Source organism: Mytilus galloprovincialis, chromosome 10, assembly GCF_965363235.1.
Source record: "Mytilus galloprovincialis chromosome 10, xbMytGall1.hap1.1, whole genome shotgun sequence".
NCBI lineage: Eukaryota > Metazoa > Mollusca > Bivalvia > Mytilida > Mytilidae > Mytilus > Mytilus galloprovincialis.
Window position 1 is genome coordinate 19,139,323 of NC_134847.1, and position 21,628 is coordinate 19,160,950.

The following is a 21,628-nucleotide window of genomic DNA, read 5'->3' on the forward strand; positions in this document are numbered from 1 at the left end:
TAGTGTGAAAAAAAATGCCTCTTAAAAGTGTCTTTTTTAAGTTGACCAGTCCAGACTTTGTTTACTAACAGTATATTTAAATTACTTTTCATAACAACGTGTCGCACTTCTTAAATGTTTGTATAAGCTAAATGCATTTGTTTTTAAAAAAAAATCGAGCATACATCATTTTGACCGTTTGGTGTATGTACAAAATCAGTGGCATCTTCTAGATATACTTTGTTTGTTTTTCGTCTGTGTACTGGCCTGACCAGTGAGTGTAACCAAGACGACTGGGTTTAAGTAAAGATAAAACAATCAGGAGCTGACTTTTATTTCACTACCAATCCAAATGGTGAAAAACTGAAAATACAAATATAAATACAATTTTACAATGTGTTCAATGATAATTAAAGTCCATTAAAAATACGGATAAACAGTTCGTAGATATATAATGTTGTTAAAGTTCTTTATAATAATAAACGGATGAATATTCCTGAACACGTCGGGTTCTGTCTTGGATTAAATTGTGTTGTCGCAGATACGTACAGTTTGAACGGTTAAAAGTTCATAGTTTCTTTATAACATATGAAAATATATTAAAACAGTTTGTCACTGATGTAAATACATAATTTGTAATGTTTTGAAAGTAACTCACGCTGTGGTTAGCCACGAATTGTTCTTTTGGACAACGTGTCCGCTGAATGTTCCTTGCAGTTGTGCACACGACTCGCTGAGCAGTTTACGTCATTAGAAAAGAGGGGAAAGTAACGCGGATTCCTACACTGTCCTTTATAAAAACTCCTAAAACTGGCGCACATAAAGCGATGTACGCAATGAAACGTTAACAATATAAAATGATGATCACATGAAGAATAAATGATGAATGAGTTCCAGAATACTCCCCGTCTGAGGTCTATCTGACATCACTATTCCATTATCGAAAACAAATAAAATGTTAAATATATATAACAACAGTACAAATATTCACTTAGAAGTAGTCCAACGGGAGGCTGGGTATTTCACAGCTTCTATCCTAGATATGGCGGTGTTTCCGACGAGATCGCGGCGATCTAAGATCCAACTCCATGGCTGTAGTTCTGATGGAAGAATCTCCTTTCGACATGGATATGCAATCTAACGAGGACGTCTTGCGAGACGGATGCTTTCCTTGACGTTTACGGCGTACAGTAGACCATCCGGTACCATGTTCCTTTTCTCTGTAACTTAAGTTGGAATTGGTTATTCTGCTTTCCTCTTGTCCTTGCGTATTCAAAGGCGAATTGAAGCTTTTCATGGGAATTGAATGTTTACGGATGTACTTTTCTTTGTCGGCATTCACTTTTGGTGGCGTTGCTTCCGAAGTGAACTTTTCGGCTTCCGCAAATCTGACGATTGAAGTCGCTGATTTCATTTTCGGTTGCCCATGTAAACGGGGATTAAGTTTAGACGAATCAGTTTGAATTTCATTTGACTGGGTGTTGGTTTTATTACACTCAGGTAATTTCTTTGTATGTGGTTTCACAACACTGCAAGTTGGATTTGTTTCCTTTTTAGTGAGTTCAAGGTGAACATGTTGCTTATCGGAGCGTATTTTTCCAACGATAATCCAACCCAGGTTTAACTTTTGCGCAAATGGAGTCTTTGGTGGTCCTAGACGTTGATCAAGGACATGATGTGCCTCTATAAGGTCTCTTCCAATGAGCAATAGGATTTTGCATTTTCCATCAATCGGGAGGATATGATTTTGTAGTTCTTGCAAGTGTTGATATTGCAATATATCCTCAGGTGTAGCAATTTCGTTCCGATTATTGGGAATGTTATCGCATTCAATCAGTTCAGGCAGATTGAATCTAGTATTGTCTTGTACAGACTTCACGACAAAGCCGTTTCCTCGTTTACCGGAAGTAACCTTGCTGCCGGAGCATGTGGATAACAAATAATCTTTTGTTTCTGCCTGTACGTTGAATAGGCTGAAGAATTCAGGAGCCACGAGAGACCGGTTGCTTTGGTCGTCAATAATTGCATACATGCGAATTACTTTGTCCTGATTATCTTTGTGAAAGACATTCACAGGAAGTATCTTGGCACAAGATTTACTGCTGTTGCCGTCTTTGGAGATATCTGTGCAAGTTGAACTAACAGAGGTTAGCTTGGTTTCAGCTAACTCAAGTTGCTCCCCGCCGTCGACTAATCTAGGCGGTGAAGGCGGTGCACCTTTGGTTTGGTACACTCGATTAATGTGTAATGCGGTTGTGTGTTGTCTACTTCCGCATTCATTGCAACTGATACTCGCGTTGCAATCACGACTTCTGTGCATAGTCGAATCACAGCATTTGTAACAAAGATTGTTTTGCCTCAACAGTTCCTTGCGTTCCTCTATAGTTTTGGCTCGGAATGCTCGGCATTCATTCAAGGTATGCTTTGTATTGTGTAGGATACACAGACCTTGTTGTTGACTGCTGTCTTCAGTTTGCTGTTCAACAGCTGTCTTATGGACGTTGACTTTAGAGTACGTCTGAGGTGTGAACCTTGGCGTAGCGTCTTTTGTATTTGGTGTTACCTTTGAACCAAAGATGAACCCAGGATCGTTCTTAATTTTGCTCATTTCCCTGATGAAGGCAGAGAATTCTGTAAAAGGTGGAAAGGCAACTTCATATTTAGCCTTGTATCTTGAAGCCCTTGTTATCCACTTTTCTTGGAGTCCGTATGGTAGTTTTTCCACAATAGGATTTACCCCCTTTGACGAGTCGAAGTAAGCTAGCAAACATCCCAGCTTGGGATTTTCTTTGTGATACTCTATTTCTGAGATAATGTCTGACAAATCGTAAAGGAGTGAGTTGTCTTTATTTGTCAGTGTTGGAAAGTTGTCAAGTTTGTTGACGAGAGACGTCTGCAACATTATTGGAGCACCATATCGATCGTCCAGTCTTTCCCATAATCTGTGTAGGCCTCTTGTTGGGTTGTTGGCATTTGATGCCCTTATACTCATGGCATGTTTACCTGACTCTGGTCCAAGCCATTTAATAAGTAGGTCTATCTGTTCCGAGTCTGAAACTTGTAGTTCGTCTATGACATTTTTAAAGCTGGCTTTCCATGTATGAAATGATTCTGCCTGGTCGTTAAAGCTTGTTAGCCGGGAGAACAGCAAGTCCTTGCGAAGGAGAAATCTTGTTATCTCTAACGTAGGATTGTTTTGCTGCAGGTGTGCAGAAGGGGTCTCTTCACTTATAACTCCTTGTCTTAGGTGTGTGACAGGGATCTCTTCTATAATGCCTTGATTTTGCTGTGAGACAGGGATCTTTGCTGAAACGCCCTGTTTTCCTATTCCAGTTACTTTTCCCAGACCTGGGAATACATTAACATCTGGTGATTTAGCACGTGTAGGCAAGACCTCAGGTGTTTGTGGTGGCAAGTTCAGTGCCATAGATGGCACGAACGCTGGTGCTTCATGTCTCAGCTCAATTTTAACAGGAATTTGTTCTTTCTTTTGAGGTCCTGTTACTTCCTTTACAACAGTTGATACAGGAAGTTTATTGACGAAATCTTGCACACGATGGAGCGGGTCTTCCTTTTCGTCAGGGAGATCGCTAACCGCTTGGCTATCATCGTATTCCAGGATACGAGCCTCGGCTTCTGCGGCTGCAGCTTCTCTCTGTGCTTCAAGAAGGTTAAATTTGGCTTTAAGCTCGGCCTTTTCCCGGCTTACTCGTGCGGCTTCTTGTTGCATTTGAGCCTTCCTGCGCATAGCCTCTTGTTCTAATTGCGTTTTTCTGTGAGCAGCCTCCTGTTCTAGCTGAACTGTTCTCTGTGCGGCCTCTTGCTCCATTTCAGCCTTTTTGTGTGCTGCTTCCTGTTCCATTTCATTTTGTCTGAACAGGGCTTGTTCTTCTAACATTGCTTCCTGTTGTAGGATAAGGGCATGTTTTTCGACAAATTCTATCTTAGACTTTGCAGCCTCTGCCTTGGCTCGCTTTCTCCGTGCCAGGCTTGACATGTCTGACACGTTAGAGCTATCGCTGTGCGAGCTTTTCTTACCCTTTGAGGTCTTTATTCTAGTGGATTTAGCCTGTGTTAGGGCGAGGCGATGCTCGTGTAAAGTCTCAATTGCCAGTTCGACTTTAGACATTCGGATATCCGTTGAGAATTTGCACGTATCAATGTCTTGAAGGCTGTCTAATGTTTTTGTGTTTTTCAGAAATGTCAAGTACTCGTCTGTGAGCCTGCGATACTTAGTACAGGCTTGTACAATTTTATCTTGTGCTGTTAACAATTGCTGGAGGTCGTTAGGAGGCTTGGCCGTTTCTAATAACTGAGAGTCTAGGTTTGACCATAGGGCCTCTAAGTCGTGATAGAACTTGTCACGTTTTTCTATAAAGGCTCTCTGTCCCTTTTCGGTAAGTTCACGCACTCGCCTAGTCTCGGCATTTTCATCTTCATTTGTTGTTTTAGACAGATTTTGTAATAATTCTAGATCTGGGACATTTCCCTCTGGGGGCTGAACCTCTTCTTGCTGTTCCGCGTGACTGGGATCCATGATGTTAATCGGCAATGTTTGTTCAACGTTGTTGGTTTGCTGCCGAGTACACACAAGATATGTAGTCCACTGTCAGTGTAAAGGTATGTACGTATGTACGTTGCTACGTTGTCGTTGAAACTACGTTGTTGGTCTGTTGACTGTCGTGGAGTGGCGTACGTTATCCAAGAAAAACAACAGGCAAGTTGTAGCTTTTTCACTGTACTGGCCTGACCAGTGAGTGTAACCAAGACGACTGGGTTTAAGTAAAGATAAAACAATCAGGAGCTGACTTTTATTTCACTACCAATCCAAATGGTGAAAAACTGAAAATACAAATATAAATACAATTTTACAATGTGTTCAATGATAATTAAAGTCCATTAAAAATACGGATAAACAGTTCGTAGATATATAATGTTGTTAAAGTTCTTTATAATAATAAACGGATGAATATTCCTGAACACGTCGGGTTCTGTCTTGGATTAAATTGTGTTGTCGCAGATACGTACAGTTTGAACGGTTAAAAGTTCATAGTTTCTTTATAACATATGAAAATATATTAAAACAGTTTGTCACTGATGTAAATACATAATTTGTAATGTTTTGAAAGTAACTCACGCTGTGGTTAGCCACGAATTGTTCTTTTGGACAACGTGTCCGCTGAATGTTCCTTGCAGTTGTGCACACGACTCGCTGAGCAGTTTACGTCATTAGAAAAGAGGGGAAAGTAACGCGGATTCCTACACTGTCCTTTATAAAAACTCCTAAAACTGGCGCACATAAAGCGATGTACGCAATGAAACGTTAACAATATAAAATGATGATCACATGAAGAATAAATGATGAATGAGTTCCAGAATAGTCTGCTTATGTTTTTGAATTGCGTTCCCTCCTTAAAATGTGTACAACATTGCGCATCTCTCCTTCCCCCTTTTTTTACACAATGAAAAAGTCATATTAAAATGCAAACTCCTTTATACACTACATATAAATACAACAAACTTATCTTGGATGAAGTTCATATTTCGGCGTCATATCACTTTTCCATCAAGTATTTTTAAAGTTAACAACCCCAATGTATTTATAGCGTACACACGACTGTTCGAGTGGTCCCAGTCAATACAAAAATTGCCATTTATTGTATGATTATTAACTTGCTTACGTAGCACGGACATGCATGAAAAAATATATAACTACTCGCTGTTTCAGTTTGCATTAAAATTTATGTAACAGTTTGTGTTGTTATATCATCTTACCAAGGTTTGATGTGCTGTTATTTTCCTTTGCGGTCATGGAAGCCATGCTGTCTGGTGTTTTCCACGACTTGTATGTCGTCACAAACAAAATATAAATAGCTTTAAACAACAATCGGTACACTCGGGCTTTTCAATAGTATTATCGTAATATAATTTCTTCCGAAGTCAATAACCAACTTCTTGGTTATTCGTCTTGGACATTATCTTTAAAAACAAGCTAAAAAAGCCGATACTATTTCGAATGTCATAAATTACCATTTTTATATCACTTGTCATCCAGACGCTCTACTTTGAAAAATAAAGCGGCTGGATGATCGAGACTAAAGTTGTTGATTTATCGAACTTCCGGTTATCTACTATGTGATTAACAAGATATCTCCTAAAGGTTTGTAATGTTTGTAACATTTCTAATTCAAATGTATAAAATCTTTCATAAAGTTAGCAGAGTGATAGTGTCACAGGACAAAGGTCAGTCTGTCTTTATCGACCACAAGCATTTGAGATAAATTACTTATAGAGCAAAACCCCCTGCAAAACTTTTAAAATTTCTGCTTTCAAATTCGAATAGATTTACCAATGAGTATTATCAAATACATAAACTATTGAAGTGGTTGAAAGTTGGAATCTATGTGTCTTTGTGACAAAGCTATGCATGTGTATGAATAATAATATATGTAAACCTACGTATTGACAGCCGTTCGGGACATAATTTTTATACGACCGCAAAAAATTTAATTTTTCGTCGTATATTGCTATCACGTTGGCGTCGTCGCCCTGCGTCGTCTTGCGTCGTCGTCCGAATACTTTTAGTTTTCGCACTCTAACTTTAGTAAAACTGAATAGAAATCGATGAAATTTTGAAACAAGGTTTATGACCACAAAAGGAAGGTTGGGATTGATTTTAGGAGTTTTGGTCCCAACATTTTAGGAATTAGGGGCCAAAAAGGGCCCAAATAAGCATTTTCTTGGTTTTCGCACTATAACTTTAGTTTAAGTGAATAGAAATCTATGAAATTTTGACACAAGGTTTATGACCACAAAAGGAAGGTTGGGATTGATTTTGGGAGTTTTGGTTCCAACAGTTTAGGAATTAGGGGCCAAAAAAGGGCCCAAATAAGCATTATTCGTTGTTTTCGCACAATAACTTTAGTATTAGTAAATAGAAATCAGTGAAATTTAAACACAAGGTTTATGACCACAAAAGGAAGGTTGGGATTGATTTTGGGAGTTGAGGTCCCAACAGTTTAGGAATTAGGGGCCAAAAAGGGGCCCAAATAAGCATTATTCTTGGTTTTCCTACCATAACTTAAGTATAATTAAATAGAAATCTTTGAAATTTAAACACAAGGTTTATGACCACAAAAGGAAGGTTCGGATTGATTTTGGGAGTTTTTGTCCCAACAGTTTAGGAAAAAGGGGCCCAAAAGGGTCCAAAATTGAACTTTGTTTGATTTCATCAAAAATTGAATAATTGGGGTTCTTTGATATACTAAATCTAACTGTGTATGTAGATTCTTAATTTTTGGTCCCGTTTTCAAATTGGTCTACATTAAGGTCCAAAGGGTCCAAAATTAAACTTAGTTTGATTTTAACAAAAATTGAATCCTTGGGGTTCTTTAATATGTTGAATCTAAAAATGTACTTAGATTTTTTATTATTGGCCCAGTTTTCAAGTTGGTCCAAATCGGGGTCCAAAATTAAACTTTGTTTGATTTCATCAAAAATTGAATAATTTGGGTTCTTTGATATGCCAAATCTAACTGTGTATGTAGATTCTTAATTTTTGGTCCAGTTTTCAAATTGGTCTACATTAAAGTCCATAGGGTCCAAAATTAAACTAAATTTGATTTTAACAAAAAAGAATTCTTGGGCTTTTTTGATATGCTGAATCTAAACAATATCTAATTGCACAATATTGTGCTATAGCAAGAAATTTTCAATTGATTGGAGTTATCTTTCTTTGTCCAGAATAGTAGTTGAGTCAACTTAAATCATTGTTTTATACAATATACAATGTATATTCACTTTTACTACCAACTGATAAATTAAAACAATCTTTACCATTCAGTGATAACAAGCACCTTTTGTTACATTTTAATATTTTATGATGTATTTAAATGAGTAGTTATTGTTGCAAACTCCATTAGAAATTTGAATTGAGATCAGTTTTGGAAAAAGGGAAAGGGGTATGTGAAAAAAAAATGTGTGTGTGTGTGTGTGGGGGGGGGGGGGGGGGGGGGTTAAATTTTTCTCATTTCAGATTTCATAAATAAAAAGAAAATGTCTTCAAACATTTTTTTGAGAGGATTAATATTCAACAGCAAAGTGAATTGCTCAAAGGCAAAAAAAATATTTTAAGTTCATTAGACCACATTCATTCTGTGTCAGAAACCTATGCTGTGTCAACTATTTAATCACAATCCAAATTTAGAGCTGTATCCAGCTTGAATGTTGTGTCCATACTTGCCCAACCGTTCAGGGTTCAACCTCTGCGGTTGTATAAAGCTGCGCCCTGCGGAGCATCTGGTTGTATTTGTGAGCACTGTGGAACCGAAAGTTCGACTCGTATTAATATTATGGATTAAAGAATCACTTTTTAAAATATATTTTTCAGTTTTAATTTGATTTCATATTTTTCTATCAATTACCCTTTTCTAGCTTTATAGAAATGAATATATTGAAGACACGCACCTACAAATGTATGACACATGGATTGAGATTTAATTAAATTTAGTATATCACATGATAAGTTGTTGATTTTCTTACGTCCATATGAATATGTTTAGAATCATCTAAAGGGCTAGGAAAGTAACTATTTCACAATATTGTTAAACGTTTTGAAAGGGAAACGGACTGTTTCAAAGAAACAACATTCACATAACAACATAAAAAGAGGAAAAAATATGACAGACGCCCTGTGAATTCAAGCCCCTTGTTTTGGAGAGACATATATAGATGTAGAGATATTGGTAAAAACGTATTTGTGAGTGCATATCATTCGTCTGTCTTTTTAATAAATCATGTCACACCGAAGAATTGATACAGTACTAACCCTAACCAGGGACAGTCGTGTACTATAGCACAACATTAAAATACATTGTGAAAATTAGATAAAAAAGTCATATTCACTTCAAACTCCAAATTTTATTTTTGATTTCACATGAATACCATTTACATGATCATTTTAATAACCACTAAAATAGAAAGAATAAGTATTCTGGTCATTTGTCGTGATAAAACATTTACTAAAGACATGATTTAGACGAAGTTGTGTCACTTAGCTACAAACATTCAATAATCCCAATTTTCAATTTCATGTTCAGTGATTCGTTTTCTCTCGGGAGAGTAAAATAATTGTATCTTTATTTTGAATGACCTGAAGTTTGTCATAAAGTTTCTTTGCTAAACCTCCATACCAATAATCTCACGCATAAAGAAGATTACATTGTATTAATCCAGATAAACAATTGTCCAATATAATACCTAACTATTCACATTTGCTTTCAATTTTAATATTATCACATTCAATAGAAAATAATAACTTTTATTCAAATCTGAAACATATGAAACCTCAAATTAAAAAAAAAAAAAAAACTATTACAAAATGGATAGTTTTCATTCTGACTTAAACCTATGTACATATACTTTTTTTCTGAAAAAAAAGTCTTTAATTTGTCCACATTAAGAAGAAGTTTACTTTTTTTTTTTAAATTGCTTGCTTCCAGGAAGCCGTGAATTCGCCGACATAATTTCCGTATGCAAAGTGACCCTTCTCCTAAAAATCCATTGATGGCAATACGAATGGATCTTTAGTTTAAACATATTTATTTATAGTGGATTGGGAAACAAGTTTTGCAACTTATATTAATCCCTTTCCACTTTGCGGATGCGAGTGCTGCCTTGTAGCGGCATTAGCCTACTCTTTTTCGAAATCTACAAGGGTGTCTTTAACGTGCAAGAGATATGGCTCTCTCTTAACTAGGGTCAGCCATTTATCGTCCCCTTCCGACGGACTATCATCGTTTCCTCAAGACCATACTCGCAGATGGTGTCAAGGGAGAGCCGAAAATTGAGTTCCTGAAATTTTCATCCCAAACGGGAATCGAACCAGGAACCTTTGTGTTAGTAGTCCGATGCACTAACCACTACACCACGGCTCTCTTAGAAATAAACTATTATCTGATTGTACATGTTAAACACGTGCTCAATATTCATGCTTCTTTGTTGATTGTTTATTATAAGGTAACAATCGGTAAACTTTGGTTTCAAACACAAGTAATGAGCAGCCATATTTTTACATCATAACAAACAGAGAGAAAAAAAAATTGACGATTTGCGTAATAAATGATAAAATCGTGCACATAAGTTTAAGTTAATATTTATTGGTTCAAGAATTGGATAATTATTATTTTTCACCAGTCACTTGTTTCATATGACTTTAAAGCTTTCTAGATTTTTTTTGTATCTGAATGTAAGAAATAAAATTATAGCCGTATGATAAAACCCTACATTTCCAAGAGTTATGCTAGCTTGCAAATCATTAACACATTCTAAAAACAAAAGCTGCCTACATTTACTACCTAAATATGGGAACACCTAAAAGTGTTAACCGTGCGCAAATTTAATTTTTCTACTTGAAGAAGAAGGTTTCATAGAATGATAAATTTAGCTGTAATATTTCAATATGCTAAGTATTCATTATTTCAGAAACACCAATGGCTACCAATTCAGTGTACTGTAATATCTGCGAATTGAGACATCTTTCAAATCTGTCAACTCATTGGTGTCCTGAATGTGAACAGTCTCTTTGTCCAGAATGTAAGGAGCATCATGGCGTCGTAAAAATAGTACGTAACCACAAACTTATACCAATTGAAGATTACAAGAAATTACCTCCCTTTTTATCTGAACTTCGCCAGAGCTGTCAAGAACATAACGAAAACTACCAGCTGTATTGTCCAACTCACGAAACTTGCATTTGCTACAAATGTATAACATTGCATGGGAAATGTGAAGCTGTTCCGCTAGATGATATGTTGAACGATATCAAAACCTCGGAAATGTACAAGGACTTAGAACAAACGATGATTGATATGCAAGAAAATATTAAAGAAATTAAAACTGACCGAGAGACCAATATATCGGAAATCGAAATAGAAAAAGAGAAACAACTGGAAGAGATTAATCAAATGCGATTGCTTGTCAATAATCACTTTGACAAGCTTGAAAAGAGGTTAAAATTAGAGATTGAAGAAACAGTGAAGCAAACGACTGAGAAGATCCAAAAGACAATATTGTTAGTTCACGAAACTGAACAGAAGATATCTAAGAATATGGGAGACCTAAGTGATATTCAGAGTTACGCGTCAGAACTCCAAACTTTTCTTGGAATGAAAGAAATGCAAAATAGAATAACAGAAAATGAAAAAAGTATGCAATCATTACTTGACGATGGTCTTTTACAGCAAATGGTATTAAAATCGGCAGTTGATACAAGACTTAGTATAGGTAACTGCTTGTACGAAATAAAGGTATTCGGATCTGTAGAGATTCTAACAAAACAAGAGATGGTGTCGCTTAGAAAGAGGAAAAATAAACAGGCACAACTTCTAGCAGTACAAAAACCAAAATCTATTCAAGATATAACATTAAACCGAGTACAATCATTGACATCCGATGGTGGTGGTGCCATACGAGGTTGCTATGTCACACCAGAGAATCATCTGCTTTTAACTCATCACGCAAGAAGTAAGCTTAGCCTAATGGATTTTCATGGGTCATGTCTATCTTCTATTTCAATTGAAAACAGCGACGCATACGATGTTGCATGTCTAGACGATAACAATGTTGCTGTCACTACGGGTAATTCTAGCTGCGGTGGAATCAATATAATACATTTGCCTTCCAGGAAAAGAATGAAGTTTATCCAACTACCGGGAAATTCTTCCAGCATAGCAAGTAATAATGAAAAGATGTTTTGTGTTGTAGAAAACAAGGGTATATATCAAATTGATAAAAGAGATTATAAAACATTAATTTTTATTAAAGGGAAATTACCTTTTGAATCATTTGTAGTGACATCTGAAGACAAAATATATTATTCGAATGATACATGTTCTGTCATATGTACCAACAAGTCTGGAGAACCACTTTGGACATTCAACTATAAAAGTGTCATGGTGCATCCACGTGGTGGTGCATTTGACAAATATGGAAACCTGTATATAACTGGAGAGTCATCGGATAACGTTGTAGTCCTATCAAGTGATGGAAAATTTCATAGAGAAATCCTTATGGGGTCGGACGGTCTACGATTACCATCAGCAATATTCTTTTACGAAGATGAAAATAGGCTGATAGTCTCCATCGGCTACACTAACATATTGATTTTCAATGTTTCCCAAGAAAGGATTTAAAATTCTGACATCGTTTAATGTTTAGGATATATACATGTATATTATTGTCACAATCTTTGAATCATTGAAGAAGAAATTTAATAAATGTTAACTAGAAACCTTTTCACATTTTTGGATCTTAAGTAAGACCTTCATTAAAATACAAAACAAACGTTTATTACTATACAATGGATCATAAGGATTCGAACTTTTTTTTTAAAGAAATGATAAGACTTCTTATTTTTATACGACCGCAAAAATTTTAATTTTTCGTCGTATATTGCTATCACGTTGGCGTCGTCGTCCTGCGTCGTCGTCGTCGTCCGAATACTTTTAGTTTTCGCACTCTAACTTTTGTAAAAGTGAATAGAAATCTATGAAATTTTAAAACAAGGTTTATTACCACAAAAGGAAGGTTGGGATTGATTTTACGAGTTTTGGACCCAACATTTTAGGAATTAGGGGCCAAAAAGGGCCCAAATAGGCATTTTTTTGGTTTTCGCACTATAACTTAAGTATTAGTAAATAGAAATCAATGAAATTTTGAAACAAGGTTTATGAACACAAAAGGAAGGTTGAGATTGATTTTGGGAGTTTTGGTCCTAACAGTTTAGGAATTAGGGGCCAAAAAGGGGCCCAAATAAGCATTATTCTTGCTTTTCGCACCATAACTTTAGTATAAGTAAATAGAAATCTATGAAATTTAAACACAAGGCTTATGACCATAAAAGGAAGGTTGGGTTTCATTTTTGGAGGTTTGGTCCCAACAGTTTATGAATAAGAGGCCCAAAGGGTCCAAAATTGAACTTTATTTGATTTCATAAAAAATTGAATAAATGGGGTTCTTTGATATGCCGAATCTAACTGTGTATGTAGATTCTTAATTTTTGGTGCCGTTTTCAAATTGGTCTACATTAAGGTCCAAAGGGTCCAAAATTAAACTTAGTTTGATTTTAACAAAAATTGAATCCTTGGGCTTCTTTGATATGCTGAATCTAAAAATGTACTTAGATTTTTTATTATTGGCAGAGTTTTCAAGTTGGTCCAAATCGGGGTCCAAAATTAAACTTTGTTTGATTTCATCAAAAATTGAATAATTGGGGTTCTTTGATATGCCAAATCTAACTGTGTATGTAGATTCTTAATTCTTGGTCCCGTTTTCAAATTGGTCTACATTAAAGTTCAAAGGGTCCAAAATTAAACTAAGTTTGATTTTAAAAAAAATTGAATTCTTGGGCTTTTTTGATATGCTGAATCTAAATATATACTTATATTTTTGATTATGGGCCCAGTTTTCAAGTTGGTTCAAATCAGGATCCAAAATTATTATATTAAGTATTGTGCAATAGCAAGACATTTTCAATTGCACAGTATTCAGCAATAGCAAGAAATCTTCAATTGCACAGTATTGTGCAATAGCAAGCAATTTTCAATTGCACAGTATTGCACAATAGCAAGAAATATCTAATTGCACAATATTGTGCAATAGCAAGAAATTCTCAATTGATTGGAGTTATCTTTCTTTGTCCAGAATAGTAGTTGAATCAACTTAAATCATTGTTTTATACAATATACAATGTATATTCACTTTTACTACCAACTGATAAATTAAAACAATCTTTACCATTCAGTGATAACAAGCACTTTATTTTACATTTTAATATTTTATGATGTATTTAAATGAGTAGTTATTGTTGCAAACTCCATTAGGAATTTGAATTGAGATCAGTTTTGGAAAAAGGGAAAGGGGGATGTAAAAAAAAAATTGTGGGGGGGAGGGGGTTAAATTTTTCTCATTTCAGATTTCATAAATAAAAAGAAAATTTCTTCAAACATTTTTTGAGAGGATTAATATTCAACAGCATATATATAGTGAATTTCTCAAAGGCAAAAAAAATATTTTAAGTTAATTAGACCACATTCATTCTGTGTCAGAAACCTATGCTGTGTCAACTATTTAATCACAATCCAAATTTAGAGCTGAATCCAGCTTAAATGTTGTGTCCATACTTGCCCCAACTGTTCAGGGTTCAACATCTGCGGTCGTATATAGCTGCGCCCTGCGGAGCATCTGGTTAAAATTTGTGTAACGAAAATAACTTTCTACTTTTATATCATATGTAAACAGAAGAGAGAAATTATGATTGTCAATGTAAAGTGTTTTCCTATATCTGTGTATCAATACCTTTAGGGAGTTTAATTTAAATCTGTGTCAATATCAATTTGCAACTTAATAAGTGCATATATATTCATTGTTACATAATGACCGTCTAAGAATATATTCAAGTTAGTGTCTTGAGTCAGATGTTGCACTTCACTGAACTTGGAAATGTAAGGAATGTATAGTGCCTTGAGTTGTTTATTCTTCAATCTGATTTAGAGCATGATTTTTTCAGTCTGCTATACGTTAGATTTATTTGTTGCGATGTGCATAAGCTGCAACAAATAAACTTAACGGAGCACACTGTATAAAAGATCTGTTTTTAATCAGAGTGCATATTCTTGCTCTACTATATCTATAAGATAAAAAAATCAATGTTTTTTTAGGATTCACCTCTACATATAACTTGTTTGTATGAGTATCAGGCACAGTGCTGTCTATATGTTGTTTTCCTTTCTAAACAAAATATCGATGTTGTATACAGTATAAAAACGATAGTATAAACGATAATTAGACAACTATCCACTAGAGTTCAAATGTTGAGCATGTAAACAATTAAAGGCGTGCGGTCTTCAACAATGAAGAAAACGTATATCGCATAGTCGGCTATAAAAGGCCCGACATTTAAAAATGTAAAACAATTCAAACGAGAAAACCAAAACGGCCTCATTTATAACAAAACAATATACGAAAGACAAAGGAGTAGGTCCAAAGGAAATTGGAAAGAAGAATACTTCTATATATGTTACATAAATATATATGGGTAGTTTTTGACAATACAATGCAAATATATAGGGTACTAGCATCATTAAGTCATGCTAAATTACTGAAATCTTCACAATTTTTACATTTGAGTTAAATTTTATACGGTTTTCGTCTTAAATGGAAGTGGCCGCATTTGTGTTCTTTCTTTATATTTATTTAAATGTAAGTTGTATTTGATGATAATACATAACATATATAAAGGTTGAAAGTAAACACAGATGCGGCCACTTTAATTTTTGACAAAAAACATCTTAAAATTGACATATCATGGCATATTTGAAAGATTTTTCATATTTCAGCTTGAAATTTAGCGTCTTTAATGACTAAAGCAGATCAAATCGTTCACATAAACTAATTAACTCGACTGAAGTAGACATTTAAGTGTTCAAAAAGTGTCCTAAATCTTTATTCAGATGAACCTGAAATTTGAGGCCAAAGTCGGCCCTTACCGGACCACTCCTTTGACCGACATGAACCAACGACTACTACTGAAATACAGGCTCTGACATGGAAAAGTTACATGAAGAATGTTGGACGGTCGAGATAAACATGTTATAATGAGCGCTCTGGGACACTGGTGTAACAGCACAACAGAAGAACAAACGGTAAAAGACGATACAATTGTTAATTTAAAAGGTCGGTACACGGCGCAAAACCAACTAATGTAAATAAAAACAATAGAAACAAGCACGGAGATAAAATTACTTGTAGTTACTAAGAGCTAGTCCAAAGCCAATAACAATTAAAAGATAAATCATGTTTTCCCACAGTGTAAGTTTTCAGTCAGTACAGATCCAACGGATTTAGTGTGAGGAGGTCATAAACAGTCAGAGAAATGTTAATTTATACAATACTATGAAACCCTACCGATTTGTATGAACTGAAATTTTTAACATTGTCAATTTATTTTCATATCTATTGACGGAATCTGTAATGCATCTATATATATACACATACAGGAATTGAGCATATCGAATTCAGGTTGAGGCTATACTTTTCACCAAGTCAAACGAGATTCAAGTTAATACCTACCATTCACGTTTGTTCAATATTGGATGCTTCGTTCTTTCAGAGAAATTATTTTAGAATCGCATAGAAGGTATAAAGAAGATCCTTCAACAACTCAAGCTTCACACTCAGTACACCTCAATGCAAGATAAATTGTTACTGTATCTTGAGAGGATTAATTATTAATCAAATCAAAGATATTAGGATTGAAAGTTTATATATACGCCAGACGCGCGTTTCTTCTAAAAAAGACTCATCAGTGACGCTCGAATAATTTTTTTTTTAAAAAGGCCAAATAAAGTACGGAGTTGAAGAGCATTGAGGACCAAAAATTCCTAAAGTTTTGCCAAATACAGCTAAGGTCATCTGTTCCTGATGTAGAACAGCCTTAGTATTTGAAAAATTTAAAGTTTTGTTAACAGTCAAATGTTATTTAGTCATTTAAACCAAACACAACTGAGTATAAAAAGAAGTAACGTAGGTCTATTGTGTACATGGATGCAGACCTCCAAGTCAGATGAACGAGTTTCTTTTAATAAGGCTGAAAAATATAGGGTATAATATCGATATTATTCCAAAACAAAAATTACCGAGTCAGTATGTTCCGTCCCTTTAATGATTAACAAAAACTACCTTATAATTTCCTATCAAGTTGCACACATTTCTTTACTCAAATACTTTGAAAAGCACTTTATTTATATATATATATAAAAAAAAATGTGGTATGATTGCCAATGAGACAATTATCCACAAGAGACCAAATGACACAGAAATAACCAACTATATGTCACCGTACTGCCTTCAACAACGGGCAAAGCACGTGCTGCATAGTCAGCTATAAAAGACCCCGATATGACCAATGCAAAACATTTCAAACAAAAAAAACTAACGGCCTAATTATTGTACAAAAAATTACCGAAAAATAAATATGTAACACATATAAACAAACGACGACCACTGATGCTGTTGACTATAGACAGGCACATACATACATACAGAATATGGCGAGGTTAGACATGTTAGCGGGATCCCATCAACATTTTTTTATTCCCGCTGCTTTCATTTATTGTTGTGAAGTGTAGGTGCTGCAGTATTTGTTAAGGAGTCGAGCACCTTTGAACTTTTCACATCAAAGTCAGTAAAACAATCTGAGGAATACATTTTAAAACCTCGAATGTTAGGAGTATAGAAGACTAGCTAGAAACCCCCCCCCCCCCCCCCCCGAAAACACAGATTATTACGTTCTTTATTAAATATGTGGACCATTTGGTTACTAGTAGATCTTAACACATGCTTTACTTTATTAATCGAATTAGTAGATCTTAGCACATGCTTTTACTTTATTTATCAATTAGTAGATATTAGCACATGCTTTACTTTATTTATCAATTAGTAGATCTTAGCACATGCTTTACTTTAATCAATCTGGAAAGAATACCTTTGTAATATTTGTACGTGTCTAGAAAAGATAAGTGTTTCTCTCTTGGGCCTGTCTAATGATTCAAAAAAGAAATATTCTGAAAATGAGTTTTTTCTTAATATTTCGAGATAGTGGAACGTTCACCTATGTTGATCAGCTTACGATTTCGGCCTTAAATTTCAGGTTCATCCGATGAAAGATTGTTGACACTTTTTAAACGCTCTACTTCAGTCGATTCAATTAGTTAATGTGATTTTAAACTGATTTGGTAATTAAAGACGACCTAAAAGGTAACTTTTCAGATGCATGGTTTTTGTCAAAAATGAAAGTGGCCGCATCCGTGTTCACTCTCAACATTTATATATATGTTATTTATTATCATCAAATACAAAAACTTACATTTAAATATACAGAATGAATATAAATGCGGTCACTTCCTTTAAGATCCTTTAAAGACGGAAACCGTTTAAAATGTAACTCAAATGCTAAAATTGTGAAGATTTCAGTAATTTAGAATGATTAATGCAATCTTGTGGCATTGTCAGAATTATAAAAATGAAAGAGAAACACTCGAGATAAAATCAAAATTTATTTGAAAACTATTAATGATAACAGTATTACCAGTAAATCAGAATTTTCATTCAACGGTACAAGATGTGTGCTGCATAGTTAAAGTTTTGATATTCTAAAGCTAGAAATGATCATTTACAAAACTATTAATTATATATTTAATCACTTTTCTTTTCTACAACCGATTAATTTAAATAGTTGTCGGTCATGTACTGTATTCTAATGTAATATTCTTTGTATTTAGCCTCTACAGATTTTAAACATTATTCCCGGACTAAAATGTATACTATCTGGATATTTTTCACTTGGAATGATTTTCTATTGACACACTAAATGTTTTGATCGGCTTTCCTACAGTATGATTTATTATGTAAAGTGACAAATTTAAAGGTAAGATTTGAACATTTATATTTATTGAAGTTTTACTTAGTTCTTACAAAATTATGAACCGTTTTGGTGCTTACAGAGCAAGCAGTAAGTTCATTGCATTATTTTTGTTTGATTATGTTACTGCGGTGTTGTACCGGTATAACTTCAACTAAAATAGCACTGTATTAAATATCAAATGAAAAATTATTATGAAAATCTAAAAGTTATTGGGAGTATAACCTGTCGTAATGATTATGATTAAATATAATAATTTCATGATATAAAGTGAACATGGCATACTTTCTGATTCTTCTTATACTGTTTATATATATGTATTCATTGTTTTATTACTAGCTATTATATTAAATATGAGAAAAAAAAGTCTCGAAAATAAAGTATTTATTTCAAATCTACACACATTCTTATTGATTTTGCTGTGTCCAGTTTTCATTATGGAAAAATAGAACGTTGACAAAGTTGAACACTGGAACTTTGAGACTACATGATGTTAGTATACAAGTCAACACAACTCGTAAACAAGTCATAAAATAAATGCCAAAAATAGCTCAGACTAGGCGCGTTTTACATACTTTTTTTCATATTTTATTGGGAGGAAAAAAATAATAGAAAAATACCGAATTCCAAAACAATTACAAAATGTTTCTACAAAAACTGACTAAATCTAACGTTAGATATTATCAACCAACGGAAGGAATGGGGAATAGACCGATAACGTTCGGGATAAAATCTCGAAGTCCATGATAAAATTTCCAACAAATCTATAGATCGTATGAATTATTTCTTCCAATTTTGCACAAATAGGAAAATGAGTCTAAATACTTTCAAAACCATACTTATAATTTTTTTTTATAAACACAGTCATACAAACCGAAAATAAAATGAAGGATGTTGTATTAAAAAATATTTCGGAACACCAAATGTCTTCGTCGCAGTAAATCTTTTCAAAATGCAACACTACAAATCAAAACAAAATTGTGTTGTCATGAATGTGAAGTTAGATGTCCCACAGTGTCTAAATGTGCATGCAAATATACGAGAATACAACCATCTATCATATGACCGGTACCATGTATATGTATTTTATCTTACCTCCTATACATTTCCAGGAATATGATTGGTTAAAAGCGTCCGCGTGCAAACCGTGTATCAGGGGCGGATCCAGGATTTTCGGTTAGGGGGGCGCAAACTTAAATTTCCGCCGAGCGGAGCGAGGCGAAATTTTTTTTGGAGGTATTATTATCGAAATTTTTTAAATATTCTTCTAGATAAGGTGCAATGTAGATATCTTGCCAAGCGTGGCGAGAAATAAATATTTTGTGGTAAAATTAGCGAGAATTTAAGTTTCAAGCTAAACCCGCATAAATCCACCCCTGCCAATCTGCAATCACCATAATTAACAAGAAATCTGCGAGCTTCTATTCATTAACTCAATAATAGCACACCGACCAATATAAGATTTTGAAAACAAGAATTTCTACTTTTGCCAGCGATTTTTAATTGTCTTTTCTTAATTTTTCTTTTCTTCTATTTCCGGAGGTCGTGTCAAACTTTTTATATACATTTCTACCACAAACCAGTAAAATCAGAATGAGGTCCCGTTGCGAAGATATATATATATGTTTATTTTCGTGGCATCCTATGTAATACGGTAGTACGGGTTGGGGCCTTGACCGTTTATGCATGCTTCGGCAAACTTTACAGGTTGAAAGTGAGAAACATATATTGATATCATACAGAGATATTAAACAATGATACAAATTAATAAACGAACCTTTCGCTTGATCCAGTATTCCTATCTTTCATTAAGAAAGAATTTAAACAGGACTGTTTTCTTGGCTGTGCCATAATGAAATAACCAACCCAACCGCGGGTAGGGCACTTTGGCCTACTTCGTGGGAAAGTGAGGTAGGGTTGTTTTTGAACTTCAATTATCAAAGAAATTGTTTATAAAATCTGCAACTACTCGGCATGTCACAATTGTTTTACTTGAACTGCTAAAAGCCTATGATATTTTTTCAACAAACGCAGTACCGCGATTGACACCTTTCTTTGATTTTATAGAACTTATAAATAAACCGTAGGTCAGTTTATTAGTAATCACGTTGATTCTGTTAAACTTACTGTTTTATATACTTCTTTGAATGTTAAAACAGATGCAATGCGACGGCATTGATATTCGTCGTCTGTTCAGATACTTTGTTGAGCTGAGGACAACCCATGCTTTGCAAATTTTAGGGGGGGGGCGTACGCCCGCCACGCCCCCGCCTAAATCCGCCCCTGTGTATATTTGATATTAGGTTAGTAGGGAGGCGGGGCTTATCTCATACACGGTTAGTAGTGGAGTTACGTCCCTTTATATAGATATAGGAAGATGTGGTGTGAGTGCCAATGAGACAACTCTCCATACAAATAACAATTTAAAAAGTAAACCATTATAGGTTAAAGTACGGCCTTCAACACGGAGCCTTAGCTCACACCGAACAACAAGCTATAAAGGGCCCCAAAATTACTAGTGTAAAACCATTCAAACGGGAAAACCAACGGTCTAATCTATATAAACAAAACGAGAAACGAGAAACACGTATATATTACATAAACAAACGACAACAACTGTACATCAGATTCCTGACTTAGGACAGGTGCAAACATTTGCAGCGGGATTAAACGTTTTAATGGATCCAAACCTTCTCCCTTTTTCTGAAACAATAGCATAACATCACAACAAAGAAAAACATACGATAAAATATCAATTGGCAGACTTAACTCAATCAAAAAACGTATGATATGCCTTATTAGGTACGAATGGGGCGGGGCTTATTTCATACACGGTTAGTAATGGTGTTATGTCCCTTTATAAAAAACAAAACGGTACTGAGAAAAAATCTTAAAAGTTCCAACAGACGAAGAAATTGATCATTAAGATTGAAATAAATTCATAAAACACATTTAAACCTTACAAGTCGTTATTGTTGGCATAACGATAGGATCAATGGAAGTATTTTCTTAGTGCTAACAGTATTGAAGACTTGCTCATTTTGAGAATCACACGTTAAGATAGTCGGTAAGATAAATTCGTTACATAGTGTGCTAGTGACGTAATACGGTATATATGGGGTCAGTAAATTCCATATGGGGATTCGAGCTTCGCTCTCACCCCATATGGAA

General features: G+C 34.7%; 3 long non-coding RNA genes across 3 annotated transcripts; 1 reads left to right on the plus strand and 2 right to left on the minus strand.

Annotated features, from left to right (window-relative positions):
* Positions 1–297: 297 nt before the first annotated feature.
* LOC143049024 (uncharacterized) lies at positions 298–735 on the minus strand. Its single transcript, XR_012970002.1, has 2 exons — positions 638–735; positions 298–342 (listed from the first exon to the last, which is right to left on the minus strand). It is a non-coding gene; the product is annotated as an uncharacterized LOC143049024 (long non-coding RNA).
* Positions 736–4,776: 4,041 nt separating this feature from the next.
* Positions 4,777–5,175, minus strand: LOC143049025 (uncharacterized). Its single transcript, XR_012970003.1, has 2 exons — positions 5,117–5,175; positions 4,777–4,821 (listed from the first exon to the last, which is right to left on the minus strand). It is a non-coding gene; the product is annotated as an uncharacterized LOC143049025 (long non-coding RNA).
* A 901-nt stretch (positions 5,176–6,076) lies between these two features.
* LOC143049979 (uncharacterized) lies at positions 6,077–11,840 on the plus strand. Its single transcript, XR_012970381.1, has 2 exons — positions 6,077–6,139; positions 10,462–11,840. It is a non-coding gene; the product is annotated as an uncharacterized LOC143049979 (long non-coding RNA).
* The last annotated feature ends 9,788 nt before the right edge of the window (positions 11,841–21,628 follow it).